The 19508-nt window shown below is 24.8% G+C and overlaps 1 protein-coding gene across 1 annotated transcript in view; it reads right to left on the reverse strand.

The window, feature by feature from the left end:
- The window catches only part of Shrm (shroom), a 338013-nt gene that overhangs the window by 165875 nt on the left and 152630 nt on the right, over positions 1–19508 (reverse strand). The gene's annotated exons all lie outside the window — the stretch shown is intronic.

Below are 19508 nucleotides of genomic sequence, written 5' to 3' on the forward strand. Positions count from 1 at the left end.
ATAAATTTGACAAACATTCTTTTTCTATGTTGGTTAAGCTACTCTTGTAATTTAGTCAACACAATGGTTTTAAAGCTGAGACCAAAGAACAAATATTTTAGAAAACATTTAATTAATAAATCAATGAAAATTTCATGTCTACAAGAAATTTTGTCAGAATTGAATTTTTATAGGAAATTTTGTCAAAATTTTATTACTATAGAAAATTTTGTCAAAATTTCATTTCAAGAGGAAATTTTGTCAAAATTTAATTTTTATAGGAAATTTTGTCAAAATTTTATTTCCATAGAAAATTTTGTCAAAATTTCATTTCTAGAGGAATTTTTGTCAAATGTTCATTTCTATAGAAAATTTTTTCAAAGTTTCATTTCTACAGGAAATTTTATCAAAATGTTATGTTTATAGAACATTTTTTTTAAATTTTATTTCTATAGAAAATATTCTCAACACTTTAGTTCTATGGAAAATTTTTCAAAACTTTATATAGATATATATAAAATTTTGTAAAATTTTTATTTTTTAGAAATTTTTAACAAAATTATATTTTTATAGAAAATTTTGCCAAAATTGTATTTTGATAGAAAATTTTGTGAAAATTTTATTGCTCATATTAGTTGTTTTGATTTCAGCTTAATTTTTGTCAAATTTTGTTTCTATAGAAAATTTTGGAAAAATTTAGAAAATTTTATCTCTATAGAAAATTTGGTAAAATTTTATTTTTAAAGAAAATTTTCGACAAAGCTTTATTTCCATAAAAAATGTTTGCAAACTTTTGTTTCTGTAGAAAACTTTGTCATAATTTTATTTCTATAGAACATTTTCTCACAACTTTAGTTCTATGGAAAATTTTGTCAAAATTTCATTTCTATAGAAAATTTTGTCAAATTTTTAATTCTATACAAAATCTTGTCAATTTTGTTTTTTAGAAAATTTTCTAAAAATTTTATTTTTATAGAAAATTTTGTAAAATTTTATTTTTATAGAAAATTTTGTCAAATTTTATTTTTATAGTAAATTTTGTTAAATTTTGATTTCTATAGAAAAATTTTGAAAAAATTTATTTCTATAGAAAATTTTGTCAAATTTTGATTTCTATAGAAAATTTTTGAAAATTTTTTTTATTTCTATAGAAAATGTCGTCAAATTTTATTTTTATAGAAAATTTTTTCTTAATTTTATTTCTATAGAAAATTTTCTCAAAACTTTAGTTCTATGGAAAATTTTGTTAAAATTTCATTTCTATAGAAATTTTGTCAAATTTTTAATTTTATACAAAATCTTGTCATTTTTTATAGAAAATCTTGTCAAATTTTATTTTTATAGAAAATTTTGTCACATTTTATTATATAGTAAATTTTGTTAAATTTTGATTTCTATAGAAAATTTTGTCAAAATTTCATTTCTAAAGGATTTTTTTTTTCAAAATTTCATTTCTATAGGAAATTTTTTCAAAATTTTATTTCTACAGAAAATGATCTGAAAATTGTATTTGCAAAATTTTATTTCAATAGAAAATTTTCTCAAAATGTTATTTCCATAAGAAATGTTCTCAAAATTTTCAGTTCTATAAGAAATTTTGTCAAAATTTTATGTTTATAGAACATTTTTTTTTTCAAAAATTTGTTTCTATAGAAATTATTCTCGACACTTTAGTTCTATGGAAAAATTTTAAAAAAATTTATATATATATATATAAAATTTTGTCAAATTTTTTATTTTTTAGAAGGTTTTAACAAAATTCTATTTTTATAGAAAATTTTGCCAAAATTTCATTAGAATAGAATAGAAAATTTTGTGAAAATTTTATTGCTCATAGTTGTTGTTTTGATTTCAGCTTAATTTTTGTCAAATTTTGTTTGGGAAATTTTGTCTCTATAGAAAACTTGGTAAAATTTTATTTTTAAAGAAAATTTTCGACAAAGTTTTATTTCCATAGAAAATGTTTGCAAACTTTTATTTCTGTAGAAAATTTTCTAATAATTTTATTTCTATAGAAAATTTTCTCAAAACTTTAGTTCTATGGGAAATTTGTCAAAATTTCATTTCTATAGAAAATTTTGTCAAATTTTTTATTTCTATAGAAAATTTTGTCAAATTTTTAATTCTATAAAAATCTTTTCTTATTTTTTTTCTTAGAAAATTTTCTAGAAATTTTATTTTTAAAGAAAATTTTGTGAAATTTTATTTTTATAGAAAATTTTGTGAAATTTTATTTTTAAAGAAGATTTTGTCAAATTTTATTTTTAAAGAAAATTTTGTCAAATTTTATTTTTATAGAAAATTTTGTCAAATTTTGATTTCTATAGAAAATTTTTGAAAAAATTTATTTCTATAGAAAATTTTGTCAAATTTTTATTTCTATAGAAAATGTTGTCAAATTTTATTTTTATAGAAAATTTTGTCAAATTTTATTTTTATAGAAAATTTTGTCAAAAATTTCATTTCTATAGAAAATTTTGTCAAATTTTTATTTCTATAGAAAATTTTGTCAAATTTTTAATTCTTTACAAAATCTTGTCAAATTTTTTTCTTAGAAAAATTTCTAAAAATTTTATTTTTATGGAAAATTTTGTCAAATTTTTTTTTTTATAGAAAATTTTCTCAAAACTTTAGTTCTATGGAAAATTTTGTCAAAATTTCATTTCTATAGAAAATTTTGTCAAATTTTTAATTCCACAAAAATCTTGTAAAATTTTTTTCTTAAAAAAAATTCTAAAAATTTAATTTTTTAGAAAATTTTGTCAAATTTTATTTTTATAGAAAATTTTGTCAAATTTTATTTTTATAGAAAATTTTGTCAAACTTTATTTTATAGAAAATTTTGTCAAATTTTGATTTCTATAGAGCATTTTTGAAAAATTTTATTTCTATTGAAAATTTTGTAAAATTGTTGTTTCTATAGAAAATAGTGTCAAATTTTTAATTCTATACAAAATCTTGTCAAATTGTTTTCTTAGAAAAATTTCTAAATATTTTATTTTTATAAAAAATTTTGTCAAATTTTTATTTCTATAGAAAATCTTCTCAAAATTTTATTTCTATAGAAAATTTTTTAAAATTTTTATGTCTATAGAAAATTTTGTCAAATTTTTATTTCTATAGAAAATCTTCTCAAAATTTCATTTTTATAGGAAATGCTATTTCCAATATTCAGCAGAAATTTTTATTTCCATAGAGTATGTTGGCAACATTTTATTTATACAGATTTTTTTTTTGTTCAAAATTCCATGTCTATAGAAAGTTTTCTTAAAATTTTATTGGTATAGAAGTTTTTCCCAATTTTTTTTTAAATTTTATTTTTTAAAGAAAATTTTCAACAACATTTTATTTCCATAGAAAATGTCTGCAATCTTTTATTTCTGTAGAAAATTTTCTCAAAACTTTAGTTCTACAGAAAATTTTGTAAAAATTTAATGTATATAGAAAATTTTGTAAAAATTTTATGTATATAGAAAATTTTGTCAATATTTGATCTCTATAGAAAATTCTCTAAAAATGTTATTTATATAGAAAATTTTCTCATATTTCTATTTCGATAGAAAATTTTGTAAAATTTTTATTTCTATAGAAAATTTTGTCAAATTTTTAATTCCATAGAAATTCCTCGAAAAATTGTATTTCGATAGAAAATTTTGTCAATTTTTTATTTCTATAGAAAATTTTGTTCAAAATTTTATTTCTATAGAAAATTTTGGCAAATTTTTGTTTCCACATAAAATCTTCTCAAAATTGTATTTTTATAGGAAATATTGTCTAAATTTTCTTTCTATAGAAAATTTGGTCAAAACTCAATTTCTATAGAAAGTTTTCTCAAAATTTTATTTCTATAGAAAATTTTTGAAAAATTTTATGTCTATTGAAAAATTTGTGAAAATTGTAATTTTATAGAAAATTTTGTCAAAATGTTATTTCCGTAGAAAATTTTGGCAAAATTTTATTTTTATAGGAAATATTGTCTAAATTTTATTTCTATAGAAAATTTTTTCAAAACTCCATTTCTATAGAAAGTTTTCTCAAAATTTTATTTCTATAGAAAATGTTTTAAAAATTTTATTTCTATTGAACAATTTGTTGAAATTTTAATTTTATAGAAAATTTTGTCAAAATGTTATTTCCATAGAAAATTTTGTCAAGATTTTATTTTCCATAGAAATTCCTCTAAAAATTGTATTTCGATAGAAAATGTTGTCCAAATTTTTTTTCTATTGAAAATTTTGTTAAAATTTTATGTATGTACACGAACAAAATATATGGGTCAGACGCAATTTCTAAAAACTTTCGAAGCATCATTAAGTTTAGTAGGAAATAAGACTACGGGAGCCTTTTCTCTGTCAGCTGTAATCGGGTGGGGGGTTCGTGTCTTTCTCCACCTAAACTATATTTCCATCACAATAATTGTTATTGTAGACTCCCTTTTTTTAGAGAACTAATGAAACTAACATGGGTCTTAGATCTAACGAAGAAAACCAATTTATCAAATATTGCAATTATACTAAAAAAGAAAAAGAACCTAACCGGAAAATGGTATTTACCGCATCGAAAGAAAAAAAATGTTCATCTCAGATATTATTGAGAGAACAGCCTCATGACCCACGCCTACCGATGCTCTAATAAAATTTTATTTCTACTAAACAACTTGTGAAAATTTTAATTTTACAGAAAATTTTGTCAAGATTTTATTTGTCCAATTTTTTTTTTTCTATAGAAAATTTTGTTAAACTTTCATTTTTATAGGAAATTTTTCAAAATTTCATTTCTATAGATTTTTTTTCAAAATTTTATTTTTATAGAAAATTTTCTAAAAATTTGCAAAATTCTATTCTATTTTTAAAACTGTTATTTCTATATAAAATTTGCTAAAAATTTCATATTTATAGACATTTTTTAAAAATTTTATTTCTATAGATTTTTTTTTTGCAAAATTTGATTTCTATAAAACATTTTTGCAAAATTTATTTTCTATAGAAAATTTTATCTAAAAGTTATTTTTTAGAAAATCTTCTAAAAAAAATTATTTTAGATAGAAAATTTTCTTAAAATTTATTTCTATACAAAATTTTTGCAAAATTGTATTTCTGTAGAAAATGTTTGCAAAATTGTATTTCTATAGAAAATTTTGTTTAAATGTTCTCTTTGGTAGACTACATTTCTGATTATTTCACCTATTTAATAACTTGTCACTAAACAATGTCATTTAGTCTTTAATCTTAGATCCCCTACGTTGGTTTGGAATAGCTCAGTAGTATCTTAAACATTTTTCTCTCTCTGTATCTGCTTTAACTCTCAATCCCCTTAAACTACTAGCGATTTTAACCCCTCCAATGGTCATCTTTGGAATGGAGTACTTCAGTAAATGTTAGTTTCATTTTTCTCCGAGGGGAAAACAGTAACTCTGAAGTGGTTTTAGTGTACATGGTTGAAGGTCAACTCCATCAAATGACTTGCTTGAAATATTCACATTCAAGTGTTGCCTTAGCCGTTGCTGCTGCTGCTGGTGTTGTTTCGATTTCTTGTACTTTATAGGATTTTTTGTTTAATATGATTTGTTTGTTTGTTTTTTTTTCGTATGGAACTATTGCGCGATTTAGATTATTCTGATTTCATTTTCGTTTAAGATTTAGATTCGGTCGTTTTTTATTTTTTGGAGGGGATTTATCTTTTGGCTATAAATTAAAATGTGAGCACACATATAATTGGGTACTTAATGTAATAGACAAAACAAAGCAAAACAAAAAAAAAATGGGTAAACACAACATTTAAACAATTCTAAAAAAATAGTTAAATTAAACATTTATTTCAGTTGTTTTCTGTTAATTGTATATGTCGAACACTTCAAATCAAGAACTATTTGGTTGTTGTTTTTTTTTTTTGTTTGTAATAAATGCTAAAGGGGTAATAAGTCAAATTTATTTTTTCAATGTTTTAATGTCAATCATTTCAAGGTGGTAATGAATTGAGAGTAAAATAATAAAAAAAAAACTAGATGGTCCGGCCCCACTCCCTAGATTTAATTTAGCCTGAAAATAAGATACTTAATGCGAAATATAGGAAATTTTGTCAATTATTTACTTTTATAGAAAATTTTGTAATTTTGTTTTTATAGAAAATTTTGTATTTTTTTTTTATAGAAAATGTTGTAATTTTTTTATAAAAAATTTTGTCAAAATTTTTGTCATAACTTCATTCCTACACCCTCAAAAAAATCGCTTCTGTAACATATACCCCAAACCCATTTTGCTTCAAGCATATATATTTTTAGGATTGGTCCAAACAAAATATTGTTTGTATTGTTGAAACATATTATGTTTCACCTTAGAGCATACACTGGTAGAAAAAAATTTTAATGAAATTTTCTTTGTGTGGATATATTTTTATGGCGCCAATTGGTTACCTCCATTATTTTACTTGCAGCATACTCTCTAGGTCTCTCTAACTAAACACATACATATATGTTTATAGGCTATTTCTAAATTAATATATGTTTGTATCTAAGCATATTGTATTTACAAACAGTTTATGTCCCAAACATAATATGTTCTAATATATTGACATATATGTCCCAAACATGTTATGCTAGCTTATGAACATTATATGCTTGCACTTAAAAATATTGTGTTAAACAATTTGAGTTACAAACATATAATTTTTACATCCAAACATATGAAAGACAGTATTTTTCGTCCGTGTATAGGAAATTTTGTCAAAAAAAAAAAAAAAATATAGAAAATTTTGTCAATATTTTATTTCTATAGAAAATCTTGTAAAAATTTATTTTTATAGACAATTTTGCAAAAGTTTTATTTTCTATAGAACATTTTGTAAAAATTTTATTACTATAGAAAATTGTCTTAAAATTTAATTTCTATAGGAAATTTTGTGAAAATTTAATTTCTATAGGTAAGTTAGACAAAATTTAATTTTTATAGGAAATATTATCGAAATTTCATTTCTATAGGAAATTTTCTAAAAATTTAATCTCTATAGGAAATTTTCTAAAAATTTCTTTTCTATAGGACATTTTCTAAAAAGTTCATTTCTAGAGAAAATTTTGTAATAAATTTATTTCTATAGGAAATTTTCTAAAAATTGCATTTCTATAGAAAATTTTGTCAAAATTTCATGTCTATAAGAAATAAAGTTAAAATTTTATATTATAGGGAATTTTCTAAAAATTTCATTTCTATAGGAAATTTTCTAAAAGTTTCATTTCTATAAAAAATATTAAATTTTTATTTTATAGAATATTTTCTCGAAAATTTATTTCGATAGACAATTTTCCCAAAATTTTATTTCTATAGAAAATTTTGTCAAAATTTCAATTTCTATAGAAAATTTTTATCAAAATTTCATTTTTATAGCAAATTTCAATCAAAATTTTATGGTGTCAATATTTCACTTCTATAGGAATATTTGTCAAAATTTTATTTTTTGGATTTTTTTTTTCAAATTTCCATTTCCATTTCCAAAATTTCATTTCTTTAAAAAATTTTGCCAAAATTTCATTTCTAAAGGAAATTTTATTTTGATAGAAAATTTTTTCAAAAATCCATTTCTATAGCAAATTTTGTCACAATTTCATTTCTATAACAAATTTTGTCTAAATTTCATTTCTATAAAAAATTTTGTCTAAATTTCATTTCTAAAGGAAATTTTGTCAAAATTTCCTTTCTAAAGGAAATTTTGTCAAAATTTTACTTTTATAGAAAATTTCGTCAACATTTCATTTCTAAAGGAAATTTTGTCAAAATTTTATTTTTATAGCAAATTTTGTCAAAATTTCATTTCTATAGAAAATGTTGTCAAAATTTCAGGTCTATAGGAAATTTTGTCAATATATCAGTTCAATAGGAAATTTTGTCAAAATTTTATTTTTATAGACATTTTTGTAAAAATTTATTTTTATAGAAAATTTTGCAAAACAAACAAAAAAAAATTATAAAAATGTTTGCCAATATTTTATTTTTATAGAAAATTTTTTAAAAAATTTATTTCTATAGAAAAGTTTGTAATTTTTTTTTCTATAGAAAATTTTGTAAAAATTTTATTCCTATAGAAAAGGTTCTTAACATTTCATTTCTATAGGAAATTTTGTGAAAATTTAATTTCTATAGAAAAGTTAGACAAAAGTTTATTTTGATAGGAAATATTAGCGAAATTTCATTTCAATAGGAAATTTTCTAAAAATTTAATCTCTATAGGAAATTTTCTAAAAGTTTCATTTCTATACGACATTTTCTAAAAAGTTCATTTCTATAGAAAATTTTGTAAAAAATTTATTTCTATAAGAAATTTTCTAAAAATTTCATTTCTATAGAATATTTTGTCAAAATTTCATGTCTATAAGAAATAATGTTAAAATTTTATATTATAGGAAATTTTCTAAAAATTTAATTTCTATAGGAAATTTTCTAAAAGTTTCATTTCTATAAAAAATATTAAATTTTTATTTTATAGAATATTTTCTCGAAAATTTTCTCAAAATTTTATTTCTATACAAAATTTTGTCAAAATTTCAATTTCTATAGAAAATTTTTGTCAAAATTTCATTTTTATAGGAAATTTCAATCAAAATTTTATTTCTATAGGAAATGGTGTCATTTCTATAACAAATTTTGTCATAATTCCATTTCTAAAGGAAATTTTGTCATAATTTCATTTCTATAACAAATTTTGTCAAAATTTCATTTCTAAAGGAAATTTTATGTCAAAATTTTACTTTTATAGAAAATTTCGTCAAAATTTCATTTCTTAAGGAAATTTTGTCAAAATTTTATTTTTATAGCAAATTTTGTAAAAATTTCATTTCTATAGAAAATGTTGACAAAATTTCAGTTCTATAGGAAATTTTGTCAAAACTTCAATACAATAAGAAATTTTTTCAAAATTTTATTTTCATAGAAATTTTTGTAAAAATTTATTTTTATAGAAAATTTTGCAAAACAAACAAAACAAAAAAATTATAAAAAATGTTGTCAATATTTTATTTCTATAGAAAATTTTGTAAAAATTTATTTTTATAGAAAATTTTGCAAAAGTTTTATTTCCATAGAAAATTAAAAAAAAAATATTTCTATAGAAAATTTTGTAAAAATTTTATTCCTATAGAAAAAGTTCTTAACCTTTGATTTCTATAGGAAATTATGTGAAAATTTGATTTCTATAGGAAAGTTAGACAAAATTTTATTTTTATAGGAAATATTAGCGAAATTTCACTTCTATAGGAAATTTTCTAAAAATTTCATTTTTATACGAAATTTTGCCAAAATTTCATTTCTATAGGAAATTTTGCCAAAATATCATTTCTATAAGAAATTATGTCAAATTTTTATATTATAGAATATTTTCTTGAAATTTTATTTCTAAAGGAAATTGTTGCAGAATATTTTCTCGAAACTTTATTTCGATAGACAATTTTCTCAAAATTTTATTTCCATAGGAAATTTTATCAAAATTTCATTTCCACAGGAAATGTTATTAAAATTTCATTTCTATAAAAAATTATGTCAAACTTTTATTTGATAGAATATTTTCTCGAAAATTTATTTCGATAGACAATTTTCTCAAAATTTTATTTCTGTACGACATTTTGTCAAAATTTCAATTTCTGTAGGAAATTTTCATTTCATTTTTATTGGAAATTTCATTTCTATAGCAAATTTTGTCACAATTTCATTTCTATAAAAAATTTTGTCAACATTTCATTTCTAAAGGAAATTTTGTCAAAATTTCATTTCTATAACAAATTTTGTCAAAATTTCATTTCTATAACAAATTTTGTCAAAATTTCATTTCTATAAATTATGTCAAATTTTTATATTATATGTTAGAATATTTTCTTGAAATTTTGTTTCTATTGGAAATTTTTGCAAAATTTTATTTCCGTAGGAAATTTTCTCAAAATTTCATTTCCACAGGAAATGTTATTAAAATTTAATTTCCATAAAAAATTATGTCAAAATTTTATATTATAGAATATTTTCTCGAAATTTTATTTCTATAAGAAATTTCTATTGGAAATTTTCGTAAAATTTTATTTCTGTAGGAAATTTTCTCAAAATTTCATTTCTATAAAAAATTATGTCAACATTTTATTTTATATAGAATATTTTCTCGAAAATTTATTTCGATAGACAATTTTCTCAAAATTTTATTTCTATACGAAATTTTGCAAAATTTCAATTTCTATAGGAAATTTTGTCAAAATTTCATTTTTATAGGAAATTTCAATCAAAATTTTGTTTGGATAGAAAATTTTGTCAATATTTCACTTCTATAGGAGAATTTGTCAAAATTTTATTTTTATAGATTTTTTTTTCAAAATTCCATTTCTATAGCTAATTTTTTCAAAATTTCATTTCTATAACAAATTTTGTCAAAATTTCATTTCTAAAGGAAATTTTGTTAAAATTTTATTTTTATAGAAAATTTCGTCAACATTTCATTTCTAAAGGAAATTTTGTCAAAATTTCATTTCTAAAGAAAATTTGTCAAAATTTCATTTCTAAAGGAAATTTTGTCAAACCTTCATTTCTATAGGAAATTTCGTCAACTTTTCATTTCTAAAGGAAATTTTGTCAAAATTTCATTTCTATAGGAAATTTTGTCAAAATTTCATTTTTATAGGCAATTTTCTAAAAAGTTCACTTCTAAAGGATATTTTGTCAACATTTCATTTCTATAGCAAATTTTGTCTATAGAAAATTTTCATTTCTATAGAAAATTTTATCAAAATTTCATTTTTTTTACAAAATTTTGTCAAAATTTCAGGGAAATTTTGTCAAAATTTTATTTCTATAAGAATAATTGGCAAAATCTTAATTCTGTAGAATATTTTATCAATATTTTATATTTTGTTAATTAATTATTAGCTTAATCAATAGTTGTTGTAATTTGTATTTCAAATTTTATTAAGGCTTGATTATTGTCAACACCAAGAAAAATCCCGCTGCACTAATTCCTCAAAAATTCCTATATGTCATTTCCTCCAATAGACTCATTAAGTCAAATATGTTACTTTCATCAGCAGATTTAAGACCAATGACAACAACAACAACCTGTTTTCGTGTGATCTATTTAAAGCATCCCATAGCTTCCAGGAATGAATGCGAAATAGCCCACATAAGATATTTTTATATGAAAATCTCGAAATGTTGACACTACTACCATACTCGTATTGTGGGCCCAAAGCCCGAAGTGAGTTGTCTTTGGCAAAATTATCTTGGTGATGGAATGATGTTTGGCGAATGGGTTGGGTTGGTTGATGTTGGTGGAATCTGCTGCCGTTTGGCTAGTTGGCCGATTGGCATGGTTCATGTTCAGGCGATAAACATAGCAAAGTCACACTTGTACTTGCAGTATTTGTCCATAAATGGTATAAATTAAAATGTAAAACATGTGCTATTTATGATGGCTGGTACTTGTTATGCTTCCTAAAGCCTAATGTTGCCTATGACGATGAAGAAGATGATGATGAGCATCATCATCATTAACAGTTTTTGTGTTTTCAAGTTCCACGCTTATAACCATGGCCTGGAGCCAACAGCCACCAGAATATTGGCCTTAGATGTTTGGAGGCTGACAACAAACAATCGATCGACTTGGTCCAATCTAAAATAGATACATGGTTACTTGGTTTATTGGCTTCGGATAGAGCATGCATTGGCATGTTGATGGTATGACCAGAATTGGTTAGTAGCATGCCTCCGTATATATGGTGAAACATGAAATCAGTTATGAATGTCACCGACATTGCCACATTTTATTGGCAATGCTCTTGCAGTTGCTGCTGTTGCTGCTGTTGCTGCTGCTCCTCTAACAAAAGAATGTGGCTTAGTAAACTTGTTTCCTAAATGTTTTATCCACCAACAACCATCGATGGACCGATTGGAGGATCAATTGATCAATCCATCCATCCTCCACTCTAAATGAGAGCCATCAAACATTTAACTCGTTTAGTAGTTTGTAATAGATTTTTAAATGAAAATCTCTTTAATACAGTAGGGTAATCTTGGAAAAAAGTAATAGAACATTTATTGACATTAACTTAATCGAAATTAAATAAAAATCATGTTAGTTTAAAAATAAATAAAAGTAAAGTAAAATAAGTTCAATCAAAGCAAATGCGACATAAATAGTGTACAGAAAAAAGCGCCATCTAACAACATTACTGTTAATTGACATGGGACGTTATACCTTGTTTGGATGACAGAGAGAAATCTTTATGCATTTTATGATTTCTATTCTATTAAAAGATCCCTTTGATGACAAATAATATTTTCGTAGTCTCTAAATGTAATTGCTAAGAATTTATCTTGAATTAAAATAACTACGCTCGTCCGTTTTGATATTCAAAGCATTTTCCATGTAGTTTCTCCGATGTTGAATTCTTGTATCTCTATTTGTCTCCTTTAACATGTGCCTGTATATGTGAGCAATTTTCTCTGGATGTAATTCGTAGTTGATTCTCTGTTGTTAAGTGCTTACTCTTCTATGCATTACTAAAACTCTCTTGAATAAAAAAAAATATATCACTACGTTCTCTGTTATTGATATTCAATGCATTTCCCACTTAGTTTCTCCGATGTTGGATGCTTGTATCTCTAATTGTTTTCATTATAATGTGCTTGTATATGTGGGAAATTTTGTAGTTGATTCTCCGCTGTGATGGTCTATTATTGATGTACAATATTCCTAAGGTTGATGACTTACTGTTACTGCTCTCTGTATTGCTAAAAATGTCTCTTGATATAAAAACCTCTATGGTATCACTAACATATGCTCTCTGTTATTGATACTCACAGCATTTCCAATGTAGTTTCTCCCATAGATAACTAAGTAATAGATGACCTATCGGTGTCAAACGCAGTCTGACAGTTCCCAAAATGAGGAATAAATGAAGAAAATAGGGGGAATTACAAATTCTCTCTGAGATTCGTTTTTACAATTTTCCTATTTTATCCACAATTTGAACATTTTTTGATACACTAGATGGTTTATGATCAAACTAAATATTCAAAAGTCTATATTTGAACAAAAAATTGCGACTAAAATCGCGAAAATACAAAATTTAATTTTGAGCAAATTTTCTCTTTACGAAAAACACAAAACGAAATGTTAAAAAAAAAAATTCATTTGGGCTTCTTCAACATTTTCTGGTCGGAGAGCGATGGGTCATCTATTACTTAGTTATCTATGGTTTCTCCGATGTTGAATGCTTGTATCTCTACTTGTCTTCTTTAACATGTGAATGTAAAGGGTGATTTGTTAAGAGCTTGATAACTTTTTTTTTTAAAAAACGCATAAAATTTGCAAAATCTCATCGGTTCTTTATTTGAAACGTTAGATTGGTCCATGACATTTACTTTTTGAAGATAATTTCATTTAAATGTTGACCGCGGCTGCGTCTTAGGTGGTCCATTCGGAAAGTCCAATTTTGGGCAACTTTTTCGAGCATTTCGGCCGGAATAGCCCGAATTTCTTCGGAAATGTTGTCTTCCAAAGCTGGAATAGTTGCTGGCTTATTTCTGTAGACTTTAGACTTGACGTAGCCCCACAAAAAATAGTCTAAAGGCGTCAAATCGCATGATCTTGGTGGCCAACTTACCGGTCCATTTCTTGAGATGAATTGTTCTCCGAAGTTTTCCCTCAAAATGGCCATAGAATCGCGAGCAGTGTGGCATGTAGCGCCATCTTGTTGAAACCACATGTCAACCAAGTTCAGTTCTTCCATTTTTGGCAACAAAAAGTTTGTTAGCATCGAACGATAGCGATCGCCATTCACCGTAAAGCATCTTTGAAAAAATACGGTCCAATGATTCCACCAGCGTACAAACCACACCAAACAGTGCATTTTTCGGGATGCATGGGCAGTTCTTGAACGGCTTCTGGTTGTTCTTCACTCCAAATGCGGCAATTTTGCTTATTTACGTAGCCATTCAACCAGAAATGAGCCTCATCGCTGAACAAAATTTGTCGATTTTCTGCCAACTTTTCTAGGGCCCATTCACTGAAAATTCGACGTTGTGGCAGATCGTTCGGCTTCAGTTCTTACACGAGCTGTATTTTATACGGTTTTACACCAAGATCTTTGCGTAAAATCTTCCATGTGGTCGAATAACACAAACCCAATTGCTGCGAACGGCGACGAATCGACATTTCACGGTCTTCAGCAACACTCTCAGAAACAGACGCAATATTCTCTTCTGTACGCACTGTACGCATTCGTGTGGTTGGTTTAATGTCCAATAAAGTAAACTGAGTGCGAAACTTGGTCACAATCGCATTAATTGTTTGCTCACTTGGTCGATTATGTAGATCATAAATCGGACGTAAAGCGCGAAACACATTTCGAACCGAACACTGATTTTGGTAATAAAATTCAATGATTTGCAAGCGTTGCTCGTTAGTAAGTCTATTCATGATGAAAAGTCAAAGCATACTGAGCATCTTTCTCTTTGACACCATGTCTGAAATCCCACGTGATCTGTCAAATACTAATGCATGAAAATCCTAACCTCAAAAGAATCACCCTTTATAACAAGTTGGCTGATAAGTCCCCAGTCTGATGGCGTCGTTAGTATTAAATGCATATTATTTTTATAGAGTACCAACCTTCGTTGTATCGCTCATGAAGGGAAATATGTTGAATAATAAAAACGAATTTTTACAAAAAAAAAAAAGTTTTTTTCTTTGTTAGACCGGGGACTTATCAGCCAACCTGTTATGTGAGCAATTTTCTCTGTATCTAATTTGTAGTTGATTCTCTGTACAGATGGTTCGTTGTTGATGTACAACATTCCTAATGTTAATTATTTAAAGTTACTGCTGTCTCTCTATATTGCTGCACATGTTTCTCGAAATTAAAAAAACTCTATGTTATCACTACGATGGTCCTTGCATTTCCAACACACCCAGATCGTCAATGTTAGAATGATGGTTTGATATTTGTTTCTGCTCTCTCTATTCGTAAAAATGTCACTTGAAACTACTCTCGTCTTCTATTGAAATTACTCGCATTACCTTCTTAGCTTCTCTACTTGTCTTATCTATAAGGTGTCTGTATGTCTGTATATGTAAATAATGTAATCTATATCTGATATGTAGTTGATTCTCTGTTCGGATGGTCTATTGTTGAGGTACAATGTTAATCGATTACTGTTAGTACTCTCTCTCTCTCTCTCCAACACACTGTGATCGTTAATGTTAGAGTGATGATTTGTTGTCTCAAAGAGTTTTGAAGTTTTAATTGTTATCACCTATGAAATGTTAGTTGAGAAATAACATTAGACATGTTTTATTTTCGTACTGAATGCACCATTTGTATAAATTTAATTTAATTTAATTTAATTTAATTTAATTTAATTTAATTTAATTTAATTTAATTTAATTTAATTTAATTTAATTTAATTTAATTTAATTTAATTTAATTTAATTTAATTTAATTTAATTTAATTTAATTTAATTTAATTTAATTTAATTTAATTTAATTTAATTTAATTTAATTTAATTTAATTAAATTTAATTTAATTTAATTTAATTTAATTTAATTTAATTTAATTAAATTTAATTTAATTTAATTTAATTTAATTTAATTTAATTTAATTTAATTTAATTTAATTTAATTTAATTTAATTTAATTTAATTTAATTTAATTTAATTTAATTTAATTTAATTTAATTTAATTTAATTTAATTGAATTTAGTTTAATTTAATTTAATTTAATTTAATTTTAAATTTAATTTAATTTAATTTAATTTAATTTAATTTAATTTTAAATTAAATTAAATTAAATTTAATTTAATTTAATTTAATTTAATTTAATTTAATTTAATTTAATTTAATTTAATTTAATTTAATTTAATTTAATTTAATTTAATTTAATTTAATTTAATTTAATTTAATTTAAGTTAATTTAATTTAATTTAATTTAATTTAATTTAATTTAATTTAATTTAATTTAATTTAATTTAATTTAATTTAATTTAATTTAATTTAATTTAATTTAATTTAATTTAATTTAATTTAATTTAATTTAATTTAATTTAATTTAATTTAATTTAATTTAATTTAATTTAATTTAATTTAATTTAATTTAATTTAATTTAATTTAATTTAATTTAATTTAATTTAATTTAATTTAATTTAATTTAATTTAATTTAATTTAATTTAATTTAATTTAATTTAATTTAATTTAATTTAATTTAATTTAATTTAATTTAATTTAATTTAATTTAATTTAATTTAATTTAATTTAGTTGAATTGAATTTAGTTTAATTTAATTTAATTTAGTTGTTAGTTTAGTTGTGATAGCTTTTGATAGTTTTAAATGTTTTATTGAGACTAACTGAGACTAACTGAAAATATGTACAAAGCATTGGAATATATAAATCATGGCTACTAAGACTAAAATGGGAAATCAAAAGTAAAGTACATTTAAACATTCATGTTGCCAAGTATATACATACACATATTCTTAACATTCTAACACTCCTCCTCAACATGGATGTTATAACAAATGAATAAACAAAGAAAAAAAATACTTAAGATATTCCAATTAAATTTACAAAATGATTATGTTTTGTCCGACTTAGATTCTTGGTTAAAATATCGGCCACCATATCTTCAGTCGGGCAATATTTGAGTTCAACTTCCTTGTTTCGAATGACTTCACGGACGTGATGGAATTTTACATCTATATGTTTGGAGCGATTATGGAAAACAGGATTTTCTGCTAATTTTCCAGCGCCTTGATTATCGAAATTTAAAATTACTGCTTCCCCAGAATCATAACCAATTTCTGCCATCAATCGCTTCAAATATGTTGCTTCTCTTGCAGCATTTGACATCGCCATGTATTCGGCTTCAGTGCTACTTAGTGCTATGGTCTTTTGTTTCTTGCTCTCCCAAGATACGGCACATCCGTTCACGAAAAATATATATCCTGTTGTTGATTTCCTGTCTGTTGTATCGCTTGCCCAGTCTGCATCTGCGTAACCTTGAATTCCTTTCTGACCAGCTTTAAATATTAACTTGTAGTTTTTGGTTCCTGCTAGGTATCGGAGAATATTCTTGACAGCATTTAAATGCTCCACATGAGGATCCACATTTCTTTGGGCAAGTTTGTTGACAGAATGCTGAATATCAGGACGTGTTGTAATCGAAAGATAAGTCAAAGCCCCAATAATCGATTGGTACTCATGTTGATTTGTCTTCTTGCAATTTTTGTTACATCCTGATTGATATCCACAATTTAAAGGTATATAAGAAGGTTTACAGTCGCTCATACCACATTGTTCTAGGATATCTTTTATGTACTGTACTTGACTTAATTTTATAGGACCTGTCGGGGTATCTCTTTCTACCTCCATACCAAGAAAATGTTGCAATTTTCCCTTGTCACTTATGTCGAAATATTCTGCAATATTTGATTTCACCCTCAAGATTTCTTCTTCATTTTTGCATGCAATAATAATGTCATCCACATATACAGCAATTAAAACGGTTTCTCCGTTATCCTTCTTGTACAAGCATGGCTCACTTTCACAAGGAATAAATCCTAATCCTTTTAAAACTGAATCCAATTTATTATTCCATGCTCTACCAGACTGTTTCAGTCCATATATTGATTTTTTTAGCTTAAGAACTTTCTCGTTATCACTACTAAATCCTTCTGGCTGCTGCATATATACATCTTCCTGCAAATCGCTATTCAAATAAGCAGTGCTTACATCAATTTGATGTAAATGCATCTTTTCTTCTGCTGCAATAGCTAAAAGCATTCGTATAGTTGCGTATCTTACTACCGGTGAAAAGGTTTCTTTATAGTCTAATCCATACCGTTGACTACAACCTTTTGCTACCAAACGAGCTTTATACCTCTCGATATGTCCATGTTTATCCCGTTTAACTGCAAAAACCCATCTGCAACCTATAGCTTTACATTTTGGCGGCAAATCAACGACATCCCAGGTCTTGTTTTTCTGCAAGGCTTTGTATTCCGTTTTCATAGCTTCTTGCCAATTTGCAGATTTTTCACTTTCTAAAGCTTCTCGGAATGATTGAGGAATATTTTCGGATACTATTTTGTTTAATTTATTATAAACCTTTTTTGGTCTACCTGGTTTTCCAGACCTAATAATTTTTGGCCTACCGGGTCCAATTTTAACATGTTCATTACCTTCTGAACTGGAGTTATCATCTGCTGTATTAAAATTTTCCTCTCCACAACTGTCACTTCTAATTGCTCGTATTTCATTATTTCCACTTGTATTCGAATTTTCGTTTTCATCTCTTTCAATGTCAATTTCGTATTGATTTGCTTGCCATTGATCCAAATATAGCGTAAGACAATCCTTCTGAGGTAATACTTTTTCCTCAACATTAAATCTATTTTCATCGAAAATAACATCTCTGCTTTCTATTACCTTTTTATTCTCTTTATCATACAATCTATATGCCTTTGAAACTAACGAATATCCCACCATAATATATTCTTTTCCTCTCTTGTCAAATTTGGCTTTCTGGGATTTATTCAAAGCTACGCAATAGCACCCAAAAGTTCGCAAATGTTTCACATTGGGTTTCTTATCGTGCCATATTTCATATGGTGTTTTGTTCATTAATTGCTTGCTTGGGCTTCGATTTCTTAAATATGCGGCGGTCATTATAGCTTCAGCCCACAGAGAGTTTTGTACACCTGCATGTATCATCATGGTCCTTGCCATTTCTACTAAAGTTCTATTGGCACGTTCTGCCATTCCATTTTGTTGCGGTGTATACGGAACAGTAAGTTGTCTAACAATGCCACAATTCTTTAAATATTTGTCAAAATCCGTATTTATGTACTCTCTTCCGTTGTCACTACGAAGGATCTTAATTTTCCTACCAGTTTGATTCTCAACTAGTTTCTGGAATTCTTTAAATTTTGGAAATACTTCATTTTTTGACTTTAAAAAATAAACAAAAATTCTATGAGATTTTTCATCAATAAAAGTCAAAAAATATCTTGAACCTCCTACAGATGGAATGTTTATCGGGCCACAAACATCGCTATGGATGACTTCTAGTATTTCCTTTGCCGATGTATTAGTATCTTTCGGAAACGGAAGTGTGTGTATCTTACCAAGCATACAGCTCGAACATTTTTCGTTTCCTGAATGACCATTTATCTCCATTCCATGCACCATTTCTTTCGTAGATAAATCCATCAAACTTTTATGATTTAAATGGCCATAACGGTTATGCCAAATATCTGCTGTAATCATAAATAATTTTTCCATCCGGTTTTCTAGAACAAACATATTGTCAGTTTTCGACGCTTTCATTACGACTTCATTATTTCTATTCTTAATAATTGCATTTGAGTTTGTGAAGATAGCCTTAAGCCCCTGATTTACGGCCTTACTTATTGAAACGAAGTTAGCTTGTAGATCCGGCGAATGCAATACATTTTTTAATCGAACATTAAAATCCTCGCATTTTAGCGAAACATCGCCAATCCCAATAGCA

Source organism: Haematobia irritans, chromosome 5 (assembly GCF_050003625.1).
Source record: "Haematobia irritans isolate KBUSLIRL chromosome 5, ASM5000362v1, whole genome shotgun sequence".
NCBI classification, from domain to species: Eukaryota; Metazoa; Arthropoda; class Insecta; order Diptera; family Muscidae; genus Haematobia; species Haematobia irritans.